Genomic DNA, 22,568 nt, shown 5'->3' on the forward strand with positions numbered 1-22,568 from the left:
ATTTCTAAGAATTTATATAGGGTTGGATGGTTTCTGCCTAATGAGGCTTGGAAGGCGTTGTGCCATTCTCTCACTGCGTTGTGGGTTTTGGATTGTTTATTTATGGTACTGTGGTAGGCATTCCACCATGCAAGTTGAAACTTGGATTGGTGTCTGTGCAGTGCAGTCTGCCAACCCAAGTGTCTTCAAAGTAGTCCATGAGAGGACTCAATTTTGTTTCATGTTTTTGGTAGTATAGGGATTCTATTAGTATATTGTAATGTTCAGCCTTTTGTGTGACTGGTAAATATGTCAAGGCTAGTTTTTCTTTTTAAAGACAAACTCAATGTTTGTAGCACATTCCACACAAAGGTGCTAATTACAATGGAACAGCCTCTGTCTCGGATTCACGACCGACCGACTTGCGACAGGAATACTCCGCAAGTCGGTCGGAACCGAGTCGGAAAGACCGGTCAGTTTACGTTGCGACCGCGAACATCGTAATCGGGCAGTCGGAGTGTAAACCGACCGAGTCGGACAGAAGGGCTCAAAGCAGTTGTGACTGTCGGGCGGAGGCTTTGTGCCCGAAATTCTAACGAGCCCCTTGGTGCAGGTTTTTAGAGATGTCTCCAAATGCTTCTATTAAAGTGCTAGTATCAGCCATGTATGGCTGTATGTGGTTAGACTTTTAGAGTTGTTACTATCATTCCCTGTTCAAAATCTATAATTATGTTTTGAGCGTAGCTGTTGTTTGTTTGAATTTTAATCTAGTTTAAAAGTTCATTAAATGTTCACTTTGTTTAGTAAGTGGTAGTGTGTAAATCAGGGATATGTTAGTCTCCTGATATTCTCCATGTGTGGATATTTGTGTGAAAGGTGGAGGGCAAGATCTGAAAGCGCTAGCCATCATCCACATTGTACATTGTGTCAGTCTAAGTAAATTGTTTTGTGCACCATAAATCATTATTCTCCTGTTGTTGTTTTCATGGTTGTGCAGGAGAAATGGTTCCTCATGATGTGTAATGGCTAATGGCCTAATTATGAGTTTGGCGGTCCGTGGACCACCAGGCGCAACAGTGGTGGTGCGGCTACTGCACCAGCGGTCTGACCGCCGTATTACAACTTTGTCAGTCGGACCGCCATGGGACCACCGCAACTGCTGGGGATCCGCGATCCCTCGGCGGTGGTGCTGTGGTCTGGGGCAGCTATATTCTGGCAGTGCCACTGCGTCAACACCAAGCATAATACGACTTTCCAGACCTCCACACTTTTTATGGCGGTGAGCCTGCAATGAAAACTGTGGTGGTCAGTAAATTAAGGGTGCCCTCTCATACCCCTGTGCAAGGGGTTGCATGCAAGGGGGCACATGTTGTGCCCCCCGTGTGAATGGACCCCTGTTCCTGCACGGTATGGACTGCACAGCCCATACCATGCAGTAAGGGGCTTTGGCACTTCCTGGGTGCTGCAGTTCTAAGGCTCGCATATGGGCCTTAGAACTGCACCGGTGGGGGACAACCAAAGCTCTGCCTGCCAGACCATGAGGAAACTCGTCATCTGGCGGGGTCGGTCGACTTTAGAGGTGTGGGAGCGGGGCAGTGGCATGGCGGCCGTCTCCCACACCGCCAGAGGGCTACCAGTCTTTTGAGATTGGGGATTGCTGGCAGTTGCCCTGCCATAGTTTCTGGTATTTAGGCAGTATATTTTTTAAAATACTGCCTTTGAGTTCTTGAGAGCTAGCGCTTGCTGCTCTTAGATCTTAGAGAACATGCTTTACTTCCATCTCTGTTATATTGGTTGGGGGGGACACAGCCGTGTTGGGCTCTCAATATTAATCACAATGTCAGCTTTAGTTGTGAGCTGCCGATAATACGCGTTGGCATAATATCTGTTAATTTCCAGTTAACATTTTTAATGCTTGTGCTTTCTTTGCTGTATGTGTATCTCATGTGGGATAACAATTGTTTACCTTTTCTTTTTCCAATTTTTCTGAAAATGTTAGAAGTATATATATATATATTGATGTAGGTTGTGGTGGTGTTAATTCCTCTGGGTTTTGCAGTAGAACCTGCAGCTTGGAGATATGAGTAAAACATTTGATATTAGTTATATTATAAAGTTTAGGTTAGAAGCAGTTTTGTTAATTAATTTAGCAGTTTGTTATTTAATAGTACTACCTTGGATATGTTTGTAGAGATTTTTCTAAAGTTTAAACCTTATTTGAAGGGTTTCTTTACTAAACATATGAATATATGTGTGTGTGGCTAAGTTTGTGAGTGTGCGTGTTTGGATATTAGGATTATAAATAAATAGGGTTATATGTGTATGTTTACAATGTTTTACATGTTTTTATATATTGTTCTGGTGTATTTTTGAGTTTTATATTATTTTTAAATGTTTAAATGTGTAATTTTGTTTTGTGATATGAGAATAATATTTTTGGCTTTTTTAAAGGTTATAGTGCTTTTTAAAAAAATATTAATGTTTAAAACTGTTTATTTGTGGTGTTATATTTTGATAATGTTGTTTTTAGTGACTTATAAATATACATTATGTGGATTTTTATTTAATGTAGTCAATATTTTGTAGGTGATTTTTTTGTCTTATATTATTTTCAAGTAACAATAATATTTTTTATTTTGCATATAACTTACTTAAAATATTTTTGTTAGTGGTATTTTCGTTAGCAATATTTGTGGGATTTTTGTTTATGTATGGAATGGCGATATTTTGGTGTCGATATCGTTATTATGATATTATGGAAAATTTATATTGGTCTCCTCTACGTTTTATCATACAATCATATATATAAGCGTATAGACCGCAAAAACGCTGAATTTAAATGAATAAACAATCCTGCTTCCATAGAAGAAGGCACGTGCACGAGGCTGTTTGGGATACGACACTCTTTATTTTCTTAAGTCACCCTCGATCCCAAGACCACAGAGACCTTGTCATTCTGATGGGCGCTATAACTATGTGAGTATAAATAGCCCTTCGAATTAAAGGCATGCATGGACATAGAAACAATACTAAAGCGTTTCTGAAATGCACAGATGTAAATCCATTACAGTGTTTAAATGTAATTCATCCTTGAACCCAGATGACGCGACTGGTACATCATCTAATTGTACTCTAAATACAATATATAAAAGTGCACAGTGCAACTAAAGAAATTACAGCCTAATGCTAAACCAGCTTACGTAATACGTCTTTTGAACTACTGGGACATCCAAACGTGCGTGCATAAACAATTAAAACACTTAGAATATCACCTCCTAAATGGGAACTTCTTAAACAATAATAGTGCACTGAAAATCACTCAAAGTGTCGCCTGAATATGATAAACAAATATAGACACATAATGTATTGAATTAAAAATGTGCTGCTTAAAGTCCTCTTGTTGTTGAGACAGAACAGCCTCTGAACCCAAATATGAAATGTGCTAGGAAAACGGGTCCATCGAAGTTCGACCTGTTACGAAAACAGCAGAAACAGTGTCCACATAAGCCCAATAGAATTACCATTGTACTCTATTAATCCTCAAGGAGCAAAGGGCCAAAGTAATTGAAACGGCAACCCGGGGCCTGAATAAACATATATATTCCATCATCCTCGTCGCTGATTCCCCTGCCTCTTGTGTCGGCGAACCTGTAGCAGAGTAGTGAACCCCCACAATACTTCCACAGTCTCTTTGCTTCCCCAGAGAAAGACAAGCCACTGCTCAATTCCTTCAGCGTCTGTATTTATTTTCATAAGCAGCAATTAACGCCTAACGCCTTTCAGAGCTCACCGCTCCTTGCTCACAGGTCAGTTGTGTTTGCTTCACCATTGCACATATACTTGTGACTACACCACAATCAAAGTAGGACTACATGAAGTGATTTTTACAAGAAAATCACGGCGGCCATCTTATAACATTCAATCCGTAGTGGGGTGTAACAATTGACCATCTATATATTCACCATAATACAGCATGATACTTCATTTCAACTTGTAAAGTTTTCAAATTTTTCGCCTATTGACATTAAAATATTGTAGTGTTTCGTTCATTATACCTCTATTCATGCAGTCATGCCCAAGTGGGACATGAAAATCCTGTTTTCACAATTCTGTCCTAGTGGGCTTTTGAGTTAATACTGTTTAGTACATTTTCATTGTATCAAATTCACACAACAATCATCACGTTAACTTTTTATATCCAATTCCGCCGAAGTGGGCTATCTTATAAATAAAACTACACCCATTGTCATACATATTTTACTTAATTCTTCAAAAGAAGGTCCATTGACCCAGATATATTCCAGCTCTTTTGCATTTCTTTAAGCCATCTTCATGTTACCTACAAGAACAAAAATAGTGATGATCAACCTTTAAAAGCAGAAAACTAACATTCTGAGATATACAAAGAAATATTTACACTAGACCTCTTTCAAACTTGAAAAACAATTGGTCTTTGTGAGAATACTATCCTAAATGGACGGCTAATTCTTCATCTCTATTAATATCCAATGGGTATAGAGTTTCATATTTTATATTCATTTTAGATTCCAATCTTCATAGCTCTTGTACTCTATTGCCACCTCTTTCTAATGTAGGGATTCTGCCTAACACATAGAATTTTAAAAGGCTGGTGTCTTTGTCATGTTGTTCTTTAAAATACCTTGCTATGGGATATTGTTTGTCCTCCTTTAAAATTGCTCTTAAATGTTCTAAAACCCTTTTCTTGGCTTTGTGAATTGTACGGCCTATATAAAAGAGTGAACATGGGCAACTTAATGCATATAGGCAAAAGTCATAATTGCATATCAGATGTTTTCTTATGATAAATAGTTTTGATAACTGTATTTATTTACAGATCTTACATTCTCCACAGGTGACAAAACCGTGTATGATTTTAGTATTTCTTTGGAGATGTACCATAGTATTACTTAAAACATCCCTCAATGATGTACCTTTTTTAAAGGTTACCTGTGGATTCTCACCTAGTGATTTCGATAAACTTTCATCAGTCCTCAAACCTTGCCAAAATTTATTAAGGCTTTTCTTTACCTCCCATACCTAGGTACTAAATGTAGTTATACATCTTGGTGTTTGATCTTCGATCTCCCTTTTAGTGTTTGGGATCAGCAAATTTTCCCTTTTTACTCCTCTCGCCTTTTCACATGCTTGATCGATCACTTTCCAGGAATATCCTCCTTCTTTAAATCATTGTCTCATTTTGATCATTTCATTCTGAAATCCTTCCTCAAAACTACAATTCCTCCTTGCTCTAAGTAATTCCCCATATCGTATACTTTCTTTTTTTTTTTTTAAACTTTATTTTTCGTTTTAATACAAACAATCAAATTTCACCCCCCTCCCCCCGACATCAGAAATAAGTAGTACATCCAGATCCAATCAGCAATCATATACATATGTGGTACCTTAGGGTGAGGCAGGCCTTCGGCCATAGCGCGAGGGTATCCGGGTCAGCCCCGCTCAATGCCGCACAGGATCTGCCTCTCCTACATCACCTCCCCCTCCCCCTCCGATGATAGCGGGGAATACAGCTCCCCACTCGTTCCCTCCGACTCACTCTGCAGCGATTGCCCCTCCTCCGCCAATCCCTCCATACACAGAACTCGCCACTCCAGAAGGTCCCCCTGCAACTTCTCATCTCTCCTAGAGCACTGCATATGCGTTTCTTCCGCCAGCGACCATTCCCGTATACTTTCAATTAGGTTTTACGGATGACTTCTGCCTGCTTGCAACAAACTGTCCCTTGCTGTTTTTTTGCGAAAAGAGTACTTTATGGTTTGTTATTGCAAACGTTCACCTTAATGTCCAGAAATTCTATTTCCTCCTGATGTATCTGACTCATAAATTTCAAGTTTAAATCTTTTTCATTCAGAATGTCAACAAATTCCTGCGCCTTTTCTTCACTTCCATTCCAGATTCAATATATATTAGCGATATATCTAACACAAAGGACGATGTGGTCTTCAAATAGTCTGATGTTACTGACTACCTGCTCTTCCCACCAGCCTAGTTATAAACCAGCATAGCTGGGGACGAAGCAGGTCACCATCGCCGTTCCTTGGGTTTTCTGTATATCACTTGGTCAAAGATAAAAAAGTTATTCGTTAGACAAGTGTGCATCATATCTAGGAGCTTCTTCGTATGTAACAAGTAAGATAGCGAACGGGTTCTTAAAAATATATATATATATATAAATTCACTGTAAAAACCAAAGGTAAAAGTAACGTTAAATTTAGGTGAGCTAAAAAGAAGTGTTTTTTTAAAACTTAGAAATTCAGGACAAAACCAATAGTTACAGCAATGTTATAGTTAGCTGAAGTTCTCAGTGAGAACATTAACGTTTTGATTTTTTTTTAAAACACACAGACATTCAGCAGTTATAGTTAGCATTGCTAGCTATAACTTGCGCCCCTACCATACACTGCTTATGGCCTCACATATGACATCGCTCATGACATGCTATACGACATCATTTATGATATCACAGATGACATCTCAAATGACATATTTGATGACATCACTGATAACATCATCCAAACTTCATTTTACGGCATATTGCTCCATAAATTACTATGGCATTAGAGGCCTGACAGTATCTAGCTAAGCTCAGGAGAATATCAACCATTACTACTGTCACCACAGATACATCTCACTTGGGTGTTAAAAACAAGTATTATATGCTACTCTAAGCCTATAGCATACACTTTATAGTTAGTATAGATCACATAAAGAATCGACAACACATACATGGGAAACCCTCAATCACTACAATCTTCAATCACTTCACAATTGTTGACAGAAAACCAAAATACTGAATGCCAATTAAACAAGCATTTGCAATGCAATAGGTCTCGAATTTATAAGAGTTTGAGCTATTGGCATTGTAAAATTACAATGCCTTTTATTTATGTTTTGGTTTTAAAACAAATAAAAGGCATTGTCATTTACAATGTCAGTAGCATAAACTCGCATAAAAGCAGTGTGTGGAGTGCAGCAGTGTGCGGTGTGCAGCAGTGTGCGGCGTGCAGCAGTGTGAGGCATGCAGCAGTGTGCGGCATGCAGCAGTGTGCAGCGTGCAGCAGTGTGCGGCGTGCAGCAGTGTGTGGCATGCAGCAGTGTTTCGTGTAGCAGTGTGAGGCATGCAGCACTGTGTGGCGTGCAGCGGCGTGCAGCAGTGTGCTGCGTGCAGCAGTGTCGTGCAGCATGCAGCAGTGAGTAATGCAGCAGTGTGCAGCAGTGTGTGGCGTGCAGCAGTGTGCGGCGTGCAGCACTGTGTGCCATGCAGCAGTGTGTGGCGTGCAGCAGTGTTTCGTGTAGCATTGTGCGGCGTGCAGCAGTGTGTGGTGTGCAGCAGTGTGTGGCGTGCAACAGTGTGTGGCGTGCAGCAGTGTGTGGCATGCAGCAGTGTGTGGCATGCAGCAGTGTGTGGCGTGCAGCAGTGTTTCGTGTAGCAGTGTGCTGCGTGCAGCAGTGTGTGGTGTGCAGCAGTGTGTGGCGTGCAGCAGTGTGTGGCGTGCAGCGGCATGCAGCAGTGTGTGGCGTGCAGCAGTGTGTGGCGTGCAGCAGTGTGTGGCGTGTAGCAGTGTGCGGCGTGCAGCAGTGTGCGGCGTGCAGCAGTGTGAGGCGTGCAGTAGTGGGCGGCGTGCAGCAGTGTGAGGCATGCAGCAGTGTGTGGCGTGCAGCAGTGTGTGGCGTGCAGCAGTGTGTGGCGTGCAGCAGTGTGTGGCGTACAGCAGTGTGTGGCGTGCAGCAGTGTGAGGCGTGCAGCAGTGTGAGGCGTGCAGCAGTGTTTCGTGTAGCAGTGTGAGGCGTGCAGCAGTGTGCGGCGTGCAGCAGTGTGCGGCGTGCAGCAGTGTGTAATGTAGCAGTGTGTAATGCAGCAGTGTGCGCAGCAGTGTGTGGCGTGCTGTAGTGTGCGGCGTGCAGCAGTGTGCGGCGTGCAGCAGTGTGTGGAGTGCAGCATTGTGTGGCGTGCAGCAGTGTGTGGCGTGGTTTGTAAACAACAAGAAAAGCGGACATCAAAGGAAGGGTGGGAGGGAACGAGCATATGGGGTGTGAGTTATAACGAAAGTTAATTGTTGTAAGAGGGGATGCAGGAAGTGAGGCCGAGCGCGCGCTGGCGAAAGCAGTCTGCTGCTTTCAAGTCCGATGCCAGATGCCAGCTTCGCGCTTGAATGCCTCACATGCACTGGCCATAAACCGCATTCCTAAGGTCTTGTGCCCCTTACTAAATCTCTCTGAATGCGTGAGGCGGCGCACGCGCAGGAAGTAGCTGGTGGCAAATGGAATGCGCGTGGTTGTGCGCGTAACCGCCACCCGATCCGCCTGGGAAGCCTTTGGGAGTATTTTCTGAAGCCCCTACATAAGTCTCGCTGTGCGATCGCTTACGCGATAGCCAGGCGAGACCTAAAAAAAGTAGCCTACTACATACCGCTTTAATCTGTATTATATCTGTGACACTCACTGAACCTATATTAAGGAATAAAGTTGACATCAACAGAAAAGTTGGTGCTGTAAACAGTGTTTACTCTATGGAGAGAGTTCTTTCTATACCACACTGTTTGATAACACTGAAACTCTTGTGATCAGAGTATTCAAAACAATATACAGAGAACAGTGTACACTCTATGCAACTGTTGTAAAAAAAAACTATTTGATAATGAAATACCACAATCTGAACGTGCTAAAGAACATATTACCTGCACCCTCCATACTGTGCTGAAAACTTTACAGATAGCTCATCTTTTCTAGCAAAATTAGGACACATGCATATCTTAGTACCTCGTGCACACAGTCTTCTATTTTAAGTATAAATTATCAAGTGACAAGATTCACTCTAATAATTCAAGACTCTTTACAAAAGTTAGCATTGTCTATGTAGAATTTCTCTCCTGTTGGAAACTCTTTCTGCACAACCAAAAAGTTGTGTGGAGCATAATGAATACAAGTCAACTGTCAGCTGCAAACAGAGGGCCTCATCACGATGCGGTTTCGGACCGCAACCCGTTGCAGTCCAAACCGCATCTACTGCTGCAGTCCAACCGAGGCAGTAGGATGCATGCGGTCGGAGGCAGCAGTCGGAGGGACTGTCCGACTCCTTCCAACGGGCTCATGGAGCCCATCGGTCGGTCGGAAGCTCCTCATAATCCCTTAAGGACGGCATTTCTGCCATCAGAATTATGATGGGAGCTTGGGCTGCAGGCGGTTTCCGCCCGCTGCACAAGCTCCTATAGAGAAATTGAATTTTGCGACTGCACCATGTGCGGTCGCATCTTAATCAGGTGTTCAGAGCAGCCGACCTATGGTCAGGAAGTTCCCTCGCCGAAACAGTGTCGTCGGAGGCAACTCCCACAAACGTCGTAATCACTCCAGAGTTATTCTTGAATACACACATTTATAACATCTTCAAAACCTGCACATAGCTATAGTGCATTAGGAGAACATACATTTGGTAAACACTTGCATCCATTAGCTGGACGCAAGCTATACAAAATTACGTAAAAAAGGAGAATGGTAGTTACCCACCGCCATGTAAACTGTAAAAGAAGCTTCCACACTCATTGGACGATGTGATATTTTCTGTACTCAAAACATGGTAACATTGGCTTATCCAAAATTGGCATCTTTAATTTCCCTCTAGGCCCCTAGTCAAGAGCAATGTATGTGCACACGGCCTGTAAACTAAATGCTACTAGTAGGCCTGCAGCACTGATTGTGCCACTCACTTCAGTAGCCCTTTAAACATAGCTCAGGCCTGCCACTGCAGAGCCTGTGTGTTCAGTTTAAACGGCCAGTTCGACCTGGCAAGTTAATCTACTTGCCATACCCAAACCTTGCATTTTATTACATATGTGACCCCTAAGGTAGGCCCTTGGCAGCCCTATGGGCAGGGTGCAGTGTATTTAAAAGGTAGGAAATGTACTTTTAAGTTTTACATGTCCTAGTAGTGAAAAACTGCTACATTTATTTTTCACTACTGCAAGGCCTATCCCTCCCATAGGTTAATATTGGGATTGCCTTGAAACATCTTTTAAGTGTAATTGCGAAAAGAAAGAGATTTGCAGTTTGGTGTCTCTGGACTCAATTTAAACTCACAACTTATGATGAAGTTGGATTTAAATTGTAAGTCTGAAAATGCCACTTTTAGAAAGTTGCCATTTTCCTACTTTAACCATTTTGTGCCTCTGCCTGCCTCTGAATACAGACTGGGGTGGGTGACAGCTGGACTTCGTGCATTCCCTCTGGACAGTCACACGCAAAGGGAGCTGCAGTATGACATTTGCATCCTGATGGCCCATCACCGGGCTGATGGGCCTTCCTGAGGCAGATTGGGATGGAGGAGCTGAGACATGCACCTGAATAGGGCTGTACCTGTTCCCCACAAAGAGCTGCTTACCCCCTGTAGTGAGTCTGGAACCAGGGCAGGAAAGGCAGGGACCTTGTGATCTTCAAAGGTCATTTCAAAGGCACGACTGGGTACAAGTACTGGACCTGTCTGAGTCCAGTAGCCAGCCTGCCCTCCATTGTGGTTTGCCTGAACTTTGGATATACCCCGGTCTAGCACGCCCTCAAGTAACTCCTGAGTGCTATTGACTTCAAATCACTATATTGCAGTTTATTCTTTAAAAATTCATATTTGGAGTTCTACTTTTTTGTCATTTCGGTCTTTTTTACTCCATTCTCAATTTTTTTAAGCTGGTGTAGAGTCTTTTATGGTGTTTTCACTGTGTTATGTAATTAAAGTGTGCACGCATGCTTTACACATTCCCTCTTAAGTTAAGCCTGACTGCTCTGTGCCAAGCTACCAGAGGGTGAGTACAGATTAATTGAGGTTGTATGGCCAACTTACCCTGACTAGGATTGCGGTTCCTACTTGGACAGGGTGCAAATATCTATCTATCTATCTATCTATCTATCTATCTATCTATCTATCTATCTATCTATCTATCTATCTATCTATCTATCTATCTATCTATCTATCTATCTATCTATCTAGCTATCTAGCTATCTAGCTATCTATCTAGCTATCTAGCTATCTAGCTATCTAGCTATCTAGCTAGCTAGCTAGCTATCTAGCTATCTAGCTATCTATCTATCCAAAAAAAAGGTTACAGGGATGTTATAATTAGGTACAGGCTTTACACACACAAAATCATTGAAAGTCAACAGTTATAGTTATACTTATCTCAAGAAACTGTAACTTGCGCCCTAAGGTGACTAAAACTCGTGCCCCCACCATGCAGCCTTTTCTCATTAGGTCTTTGGCTCCTATCCAACCCAATGGGGCAAGACTTGGAGTTATCTGTGGGGCACAGCAGTACCCACTTGGGAAGAGCCGCGGTGGAAACAACAAGTACCAGCATGCACGTTTGCATACGCCCACTGGGGGCGGTTCTTGGCTAACACTATCAGGTGTTCACCAGGACTGTCTGCTTGAGCTCTTTTTACTCAGCCCGTGAACAGATCCAATTCCCCGTAAACAGGATACCTTGAAAGAAATGAAAGGTTTCTATCCTTGTGGAAAATGCAAGGCTTGTGCCTTTAGCAAGAGAGTCTTAAGTTATAACGTGAGAGGCTTAAAAAGAGGGAAAACTATCACCAAATTTCTGACCTGCCAAACCTCATATGTGGTATACTGTTTGAAATGTCCATGTGGACTCATGTACGTTGGCAGCACTATACATAGTGTTAAGATCAGAATTCTAGAACATATGCGAGCCATAGCGAAAAAAGATTTCAACTACCCCGTAGCACGGCACTTCGCCATAAAACACAGCAGCAATAGGGACCTTTTGCAGTTTATCGCCATCGACTGTGTTTTTGCACATGCCAGAGGAGGGGACAGAGTGTCAAGACTTAGACGACTGGAATCGAGATACATAATCGATCTCCAAACAAAAACCCGATATGGGTTAAATTCAGGAGAGGAATTGATAGTACATCTAGGGATCTAGACGTACACATTCCAGTAATCATCGTTATCTCAGCAAAATAATTTACCTTTCTGTTATTCGTTAGCTGTGATTTATCATTGTTATTTATCACTATTATCATTTGATTATATTTATTGATTTTTTGATCTTTGGTCAAATTATGATATATTCGCGTTTCTCTATTTCTTTTTCTTTTCTTTTTACAAATACTGATTGTCTATGATTACATATTTGATTGGATAATATTAGGCCGATACACAGCCTATATGAAGGGTTCAGCAACCATTTATTTTCTCGGTTGTTAACTGCCGATCCACGGCTTTATGATTTGAATATGGGTTGAATCGCATTAAGCACAATGAATTGAGTGTTTACTTTGTTTGATTTGCCTTCCTCGATTTCGACCTTTGTATATAACATTAAGGGCAAATGAGGATTTGATGAATTCTGTCTATACACAGGCCAATGTGCTTTGAAATGATATGCATAGATCGCTATTTTCATGGTCAACCCAATTCTTTTGCTTGTACATATGTGTAAAATATATCTTTGTATATAACATCGAATGAAATAGCAATAATATGACCCTTCAAAGATGGCGCCCATAAACATTCGGTCGCCACTCCCTCTGACTACCTTTATGTTTACAAAACAATCACGTGTATATAAAAAAGCACTTTGTCATGAATCGAGTAACAACACTGAAGAAGGACTAGTTCCGAAACGCGTTTGTTGTTTTTCCGTAATAAACGAAGCTGCCAAACTATTCACCCGTGAGTGCTCAAGATTCCTTTTTAGGTCTCGCGAGCCAAAGGCTCGAAGAGACATTTTATATGTGGGATTTTCAAAGTGCTACCCACAGTCTTTTGGCTGGCCTAAACCTTGAGTGCACGATCACATGCACGTGCACAGCTGCTCCTCTGCTCATTGCATTCCCCCCTCCCTTCTCACCCAGCCCTTTGATGCTCTGCTCCATTACTTTCACTTTCGCCGCTTTGATGTTTGATCGCAAACGCGATCACTTCCGCTTGTTTTTAATTACTTTAGTTTACTTCACTTGCAGGTAATGTTCTAATTTTGTGTTATGTAAAAGCGGGTAACAGGTCTGTCAGCACCGGGCCCTCTACCAGCCGAGTTCTTTGATATGCGTTAAACATACCAACATTAATGTGTGGAAAACTTCCGTGTTTACACAACTGCATTTCTCCCCCCCCCCCTATGTCCTCTAGCCATTCTCTCCTCCCTTTCCTGCTCGTTCTCCCTCTTGTATGTCCTTTGGTCCTTCTCTCCTCCCTTTCCTGCTGTTTCTCCTTCCCCGCTGTCCTACTGTCTACGCTTTCATACTCTCCTGTGTAGTGTCTTCTGCACAGTTTCCTGATGATTGCCTAGTCCCTTCTAGTCTCTATTCTTTTACCTTTCCCCTATGATCTGTCACCCCCTATGTTCGTCGCTTGCTGCTCTGTTCCTCTCCCGTCACTCCTTTCTCTTTCAGTTGCAGCAACACTCTAGTGCCCGAAGTTACATATTACATAGCATAGCCTAATCCTTACACATGGCACTTTTGCACAGCATTCTGATCCTGTTCCCTCATTCTCTGAAAACTGCATCTTATTTCCTCTGTTTTCTCTCCTGACTCGTTCTCATTCACGTATGCACTCAAGAGGATACACAACTTGCCGTCAGCCAGCTTTGCCTTTGACATGCATTGGTTGTGTTAACTCACCCTCCCAGCCCCCGCCATTGTTTTTAACAACTCATCCTGCTTTTAAACCACCACCTCCTCCTCCCGCTCTCTACTGATTAACCCACCCCACTTCTTCAGCCACCTCCTGCGCCCTCATTTGTGTCCCCAAATGTATTGGAGTGCTTCCTGCAAGCTATTTACTTCACGCACAAAAATCTGGGGTTTCCACAATTCACAGCTACTTTTCAGTATTAAGACACTAATCCCACTGCTGCGCCGGATAGTGCCCCGTCACCAGGCACCTTAATTCCACATGAAAACACACTTACAAACACAGGGCAAAATGCAAAGTATTGTGGTGGGGGAGGGAGGGGAGCGCGCACAAGCCCAAAGACGTGCAAGCCTGCTCCATTCATCAGCTTTTGGATGTGTTAAAATCCACAGTAGTTTAATACACCATAACATAGCATAACATAACAAAACATAGCCTAGCCTAACATATAATAACAGCATAACATAACAGAACATAGCCTAACATAACAAAACATACCATTACATAACATAACATAATAAAACATAGCCTAGCGTTGCATACCATTGCATAGCATACCATAACTTAACAAAACATAACAAAACATAGCCTAGCCTAACATAGCATAACAAATCATAACATAGCATAACAAAACATAACATAGTATAGCATAACATAACATAGTATAGCATAACAAAACAAAGCATAGCATAACAAAACAAAGCATAGCATAACAAAACAAAGCATAGCATAACAAAACACAACAAAACATAGCATAGCATCACAAAACATAGCATAGCATAGCATAACAAAACAAAGCATAGCATAGCAAAACACAACAAAGCATAGCATAACAAAACATAGTATAGCATAACAAAACACAACAAAAAATAGCATAACAAAAAATATCAAAACAAAACATAGCATAGCATAACAAAGCATAACAAAACAAAACATAGCATAGCATAACAAAACATAGCATAACATAACAAAAAATAGCATAACAAAACTCAACACATAGCATAACAAAACATAGCCTAACAAAACAAAGCATAGCATATCAAAACAAAGCATAACATAGCATAGCATAACAAAATAAAACATAGCATAGCATAAGAAAACACAAAACATAGCATAACAAAACATAGTATAGCATAACAAAACACAACAAAACATACCATAGCATAACAAAGCATAGCATAGCAAAACAAAACATAGTATAACAAAACATAGCATACCAAAACAAAACATAGCATAACAAAACACAACAAAACATAGCATAACAAAACAAAGCACAGCATAGCAAAACACAACAAAACAGCATAGCATAAGAAAACATAGCATAGCATAACAAAACACAACATAGCATAGCATAACAAAACATAGCATAGCATAACAAAACACAACAAAACATAGCATAGCATAACAAAGCATAGCATAACAAAACACAACAAAACAAAACATCATAGCAGAGCATAACAAAACATAGCATAGCATAGCAAAACACAACAAAATATAGCAGAGCATAACAAAACATAGCATAGCATAACAAAACACAACAAAACATAGCATAGCATAACAAAACATAGCATAGCATAACAAAACAAAGCATAGCATAGCAAAACATAGCATAGCATAACAAAACATAGCATAACATGACAAAACACAAAACATAGCATAGCATAACAAAACAAAACATAGCATAACAAAACATAGTATAGCATAACAAAACCCAACAAAACATAGCATAACAAAACAAAACATAGCATAGCATAACAAAACACAACGTAGCATAGCATCATAGCATAACAAAACATAGCATAACATAACAAAACACAACAAAACATAGCATAGCATAACAAAGCATAGCATAACAAAACACAACAAAACAAAACATCATAGCAGAGCATAACAAAACATAGCATAGCATAGCAAAACACAACAAAACATAGCAGAGCATAACAAAACATAGCATAGCATAACAAAACACAACAAAACATAGCATAGCATAACAAAACATAGCATAGCATAACAAAACAAAGCATAGCATAGCAAAACATAGCATAGCATAACAAAACATAGCATAACATGACAAAACACAAAACATAGCATAGCATAACAAAACAAAACATAGCATAACAAAACATAGTATAGCATAACAAAACCCAACAAAACATAGCATAACAAAACAAAACATAGCATAGCATAACAAAACACAACGTAGCATAGCATCATAGCATAACAAAACATAGCATAACATAACAAAACACAACAAAACATAGCATAACTAAACAAAATATAGCATAGCATAAAAAAACAAATATAGCATAACAAAGCATAGCATAACAAAACACAAGAAAACATAGCATAACAAAACATATCATAGCATAACATAACAAAACATAGCACAGCAACACACAACAAAACATAGCATAGCATAACAAAACACAACAAAACAAAACAAAGCATAGCATAACAAAACATAGCATAGCATAACAAAACAAAACAGCATAGCAAAACACAACAAAACATAGCATAGCATAACAAAACAAAACATAGCATAGCATAACAAAACATAGCATAACAAAACATAGCATAGCATACACAAAACATAGCATAGCATAACAAAACATAGCATTGCATAGCATAACATAACATAAGAAAACATAGCATTAAGTTTGATAAACTCATAGTAGCGGGCTAGCTAGCTTTAACGGCCAGTGAGTGTAAGCAACTCCGTCAACCCAGAAGCAGTCACTCTGTCACCTTTGCTCTTGTATTGCAGTGGCTTTGTTTATTAAACAGTGCCCATATTTATACTGTTAGCACTTTACTTGTGCAAATTTCAGGGCTCACAAAACTTTAATGAATCGAAATTCACAACTGAGGCTAAGTTTGTGCTATATAAAACCCTAAGGATAAATAAAAAACATTGCCATTTACAATGTGAATAGCTCCAACAAACACAAGACCTTTTTCAAAGTACAAAACATTGCCATTTACAATACCAATAGCTCCAGCTCCAACAAATGCGAGACCTATTGCATTTCCAATGCTTGTTTCATTTGGGAGGAACCTGGGAGCGTCAATAGAGACTGCGGGGCACCGCCGCATTTGAAGCACCCGCCCTTAGCGTGCCGCGCTTTCTCTGGTGCAGAGGAGCGACATATATATATATATATATATATATATATATATATATATATATATATATATATATATATTCCTGTTCACTGAAAAAAACAAAGGTTAAAGTAACATTATAGTTAGGTAAATATGTCAGTGACAACATTAACTTTAAGTACTAAAAAAACACAAAACACAGAAATTCACCAGTTATAGTTATCAGAGCTAACCATAACTTGCGTCCCCACCATGCACTTCTTATAATCTCACATATTACATCATTCATGATGTTCTATGACATCATTTATGACATCTCAAATTACATCATTGATGACATCACTGATGACATCATCCAAAGTGTGTGTCAGTTTGTTTTATAGTTTACATGGTGGTGGGTAACTACCATGTTACTTTTCTACCCTATTTTGTACAGCCTGTGTCTAACTAATTGGTGTAAGTCTTTACAAAACGCATGTGCTTCTAATGCAACATAGGTGTGAAGAGGTATTGAGCACATTATAAATCTTTGAATTGAAGAATAACTATGTGTGGAGAAGATAGTTGATGACTTGTGACTAGCATGTTCCACACATGTATTTTAGTTCTGCAGCAAATATTCTACATAGTAGATACTAATGATTGTATGCAGCCTTGAGTTATTAGGCAGAATCATCTCAGCATGATAATTTCTGCATACCATAGAAGACTGGGTTCACCAGGTACTAACTTATGTACATATGCGTCTTATTGCTTCAGAAGATGGGCTATCTGTAAAGTTTCCCCACAGTGTGAAGGATGCAGATAGTATGATGTTTAGCACCTTCAGACCTCGGTTATTTTAAGCGAATAGTGTTTTTTTGACAAGTAATGCTTCGAGTGTACAATGTTCTCACTAGATACATTTTAATACTTTTTGGTGTATTTCCTATGAGTGTTTCACTGTCTGCAAACAGTGTGGTACAGAGTAACCTCTCTCCATGGAGTAAACACTGTTTACAGTACCCACTTTTCTACTCATATCAACTTAATTTCTCTAATGTAAGTTTGGTGACAGTGAGGGGCTTGCGGCAAACCCCCACAGGCAACCAACACCTCACTGCGCATGGCCTTTGGCCTTGCACAGCAAGGGGTTGGCAATGAACTGGCCCGAGGACAGGCCCTATAGCCAACCCACCCAGAGGCAGTCAAACCCCGTAGGTAGCCAACAACATGCTGCGCATGGCCTTTCATTGCACGCGGTATGGGGGTGGCTGCAGGGCCTGGATTGCAGCCAGGCCCTGTGCCCAACTCTCCATAGGCAGCCACTCGGAAGCAGCCAACTCCATGCATTTGGTTGTGCGTGGCATGGGATTAGCTGCAGGGCTTGTCTTGCAGCCAGACCTTGCTTCCAACTCCCCGCAGGCAGGCAACCCCACACTGCACACAGCCTATGGTCATGCGCAGTGGGGTGTTGGCCACAGGTGCTTGGCCTTCCGGCAGGCCCTGTGCCAAATCCTCAGCAGGCTGCTAACCCCACACTGTGGACACCCTTTGGCCTGTGTAGCATAGGGTTGGGCTTCTGGCCCTGGGGGCCCCATTCCCTGAGGCAAAACATATATAGCAAGGGGAGGGTCAGGCAGCCACCTTTCTGATCCTTAATTGGCCCCAGGTTCCCCATCCAGGGGCCAGTTCCTATAAAAAGGTTTGGGGAGCCATGTGGCGCCTCCCTCCCCAAGCTTTAAAATGCCCCATGGAACTACCCCTGGGGCCAAATACAACAAAGAAATGGAGCACCTCTCTGACCCCTCCCAAGCCTTCTTGGTCCCAAGGGATCACACCCCTGGGGCCAAACTTTAAAGGGACGGGGGTGCAGCTGAAAGGGACGGGGGTGCAGCTGAGCTGCCGCCGGTGATCAAACCGTGAGCCCCGCGTTCTGGAGTCAGCAGCTCTGGCTGCTGTGCCACACTTCTTCCTTACCAGTCCTTCTGCCAGAACTTACATTCCTTCCATCCTCCTTTTAACAAAATGTTGATCCCTTATACTTGAGGATGAGAGACTGGAGGACTAAGGGATTCTTTTTGGGTCCAAGCATTGGCGGGTCAAGAGATTCTTAGGAAAAGGAGGTGGGTTCACACTTCTTTGGCTAGGTCACATGATGCCAGAGGGAGGTGTCACGCCTCATTTCTATAAGTACTAGACAAGGAAGCTCCTGAGAAACACCTTGAACACCTACACTCATTTATTTATTTATTTACAAATAAACAATGAGGAAAGGGCCCTGTTTTCCCAGATCGTGTACTTAGTGCTAGGGTCAGAGATGTCATTGAACATTTTCATGGACTATTTTAGAAAAAAAAGTGCTTTTTGCGGCAACACATTTCATATCTTCAACCACCACAATAATCCCGTGGAGGTGTTGTTCTTTTCTCCATGTTGCTGCTATAACCAATTGAGAGCGTCTTGAAATGCCTTAAATACACATCCGTTTATTTGTCAACTGGCCGGCCTGCCATTCCACGGCCATGAACCCGCCCCTCAGCTCCCGCAGTTGTCAGAGATGAGTGGTCACAGAAGCCATGAATGTATACTCTAAAATCAAATTAACTTCAGCTGCAGAGCGGCCTAGAAGGCAAAGTCAATACAATTCGACATTAGTTAAAATGTAATGAGGTAGAGGATTCCCGTAGATAAACATATAACACAGTTTTGATGAACAGAACTCACTGAGTTAAACTCGTGCTGGCAGCTGTAACTGCAGACCGCAGTCCGCTTCAGCAGAAAGCTTGAGCTGTAGGTAATAAACTGGATTTAACAAAGGGGTCTTCCGATGGCCGTCTGCTTGGCGAGATGTCATCTAAGCGTGCCCTGTTAAAATCCTCTGGAGCTCAATCTAATTTTGAGTTTCCTAAAATATGCAAACGGTGCCTAAAAGGAATCGTGCAGAATGAGTTAGTAGAATACTTTCAGCTGCACAAACGGCGGCGATTACAGAAATCTAAGAGATTCGTAGTTAGTTGTTTGTAAAACAGTGATTTCCAAATAGCATTGTTACAACTCCTTGCAAAACCTTTAAGCAAACAGTTTCAGAGGGCCAGGGCTCGGAGTAGAGGGCGCAGGAAGTACGTCACAGACCAATCACACCGCTCTAAGTACAGCGGAAGAGGAGACCGGGCCATTTGAAAAGGGCATGCCGGGACTCCCGATGGATCCGTGATGAAGTGCCTTCTGTGCTCTATTCTACTACAGCTATATTAGTTTCACTTGTCGTGACAAACTTCCATTTTTAATATCAGCTTATTAATGTCGTTCTGACAGACTCATATTTAGTTATTTTGAATCATGCCATACCTACTACCAAATGCTTGGAAGCATATGACTGTCACTGACTAGTTGGGGAGCAGGTCAGCAACACTGTGTCTGTTGCCTGCTGGTAGTGGTGTTGAAGGTCAGTGCCAGGGAGAGAGACATAAGCAAGAGGAAGATAGACAGGAGAATGACCCAATCAGATCAGGCAGGAACTGGGCTCCTGTGAAGCACTGCGGGAGGGACTGGACTGCCAAGTTTTGAACCTGCTTATGTGTGCATTTCTATGTTATGCTGAAAACTTTTGAACTTCATTTCCTTGACGTGACGGATGAAAATAAATTTAAAAAATGGAAATAAAATTGGATGAACTTTGGTAATACTATGGAGTACGAGTGAATATGTTTCTCAAATGAGCATAAGGCTGTGCAACTCTTCTGGGGCACGACAACTGCGTGTCACAATGTTTTGATGCAATGATAGGGAATGGAGCGCATAAGAGTGTATGCACGCCAAACTGGATTATAATATGATGAACAAAATGTGTGGTAAACTAAGGGTGTGCTTCAGACTTTTTTCAGTGAATTGTATTTATGTGTGACATTTCCAAAATTCCATTGTGTTATGTGTGACATTTTCATGTCTTATATGTGATACTTGGAGTGACACTTCAGATCAAATTTCTGAAACCAAGAGAAACAGCTCTGGCAGTACCAGGCATTACCCAGTAATACAGTTAATGTAACACAAGCACTGCTACAAACTGTACTAGAAATATACTCAGCTTGAACATGTCACCTGAGAGAATGGCATGGGGCTAGTAGACTCCTCCAGATCTGTCAAGTTCCCTATTCCTAGTCTTGAGCATCTCACTTGTCCAGGTTTTTTCTATGCCTCGTGGTACCTGTAGGTTCCAATTTAAAATGGAATTAAAGGAGTACAGTACCAGAATATACAAAAAAAGAACATGGATGGGTTGCACTACTTGCACATGAAACTTGAGAGTCCTGTTGCTGTTGCTCTGGAACCACCAGAGCAGTAACTGATCACAGTGCAACTTTTTTCAGCACCTGTTCACCCCTGCTAACACTGGAGACCAACTTCCAGCACACCCTCCCTCCAAACTGATGGGACAGTCTTTGCTCCAGCCCACCCTGCTTCAGAAGGCCTTCCATCCCGGCCCATCCTGTGCCCCATCCTTCGAGGAAGCTGCAGTATTGTCCCTCAGCCCTGACTTCCATGCCCTTGGTTGCTGCAGCACTCGAGTCGTCAACTGATCCCCCTATCATTGGTTTGGTCCGCCGCCAAGCCCCCGCTGGATGCTCTCCTTACCGCCATTTTATTGTTGTTGTTTAAATCTGTTTTTATTAATTTCATGGTTTACATCTTCATGACGGAAAAATAACAATATGTATGGCCGACCATATATTGAACCACCCATCGATCTCAAGTATGCATTACAGTAGGGCAGGTATAAAACTAACATGCATGTCAGTGACTTCATTGACTCAGGTACAAGTAGAACTCCAACAGTTAGTCCATTCCAACTAGGATAAAAGACACCGTGTGTCAGCGATGTGGTTCCGTTATTTTGTTGCACAGAGCCTATTCTGATTATTCGGTATGGGTAATTGAACAGATGCCATAGGTAATAACAAACAAAACTCAAAACCAGTAACAGCAGCATAGACTGACTTCTGTATGATCGTCCTTCACCCAGTCCCCCCCGTATCCTCCACCATCCCCACCGTACCGTCCCACGGCACGACCGGGGTCGCCAACTCCACCCACTGACCACAATGACGCCCACCTAAGGTGTCAGATGATGTAAGTGCGCGTACATGATATTACAGAGGTTGGCATGTGGGCTATCCGTCGTCCACTGCGTGCACGCCTCCCCCAATCTCAGGTTGCCCCGCAGGACTGTCCCTCACTGTCTGCAGTAAGGCCTGGAGCACTCCCTCCCATTGCGTCACTATAGGTACCTTCCTTAGCCCTAACGTTTCCTCCCGCCGAATGGCGATTCCCTCTGCTTTGGCCCAAGCCAGGAGCGACTACCTCCAAGCCCGTACATGTGGCAGGTCTTGCACCTTCCACCTCTTAGTTAGAAGCCGCTTCGCTACCATCAATCCCAAGTCAAGGAAACGAGATTAAACTTTTGTGACCGTGGTTCTACGGAAGTGGTGTAGCAGGTAAACCGGCCATTCACAGGGTATGTTGCGGCCTGTATATGTGTGTAGTATCTCCCCAATTGTCTGCCAGTAAGTGTGTAGTTTGTGACAGCTCCATAGCATGTGTACCAGCCCAGCCCCTGGCTCAGTGCAGCGGGGACACCTCGCGTCTGAGCGGTGAAAATAACTATTTATCTTCTCAGGCGTAAGGTATGCTCTGTGAACTATAAATAGCTGTATTTGCCTGAATCTCATATTTCTGGGTATGTATATTGGGCTTTTGATTATCCTTTCCCATTCCCGGTCCTCCAGTGGGTGCTCCAAATCCGTTTCCCACTTGAGAC

This window comes from Triturus cristatus, chromosome 2_1, assembly GCF_964204655.1.
Source record: "Triturus cristatus chromosome 2_1, aTriCri1.1, whole genome shotgun sequence".
Taxonomy (NCBI): Eukaryota; Metazoa; Chordata; class Amphibia; order Caudata; family Salamandridae; genus Triturus; species Triturus cristatus.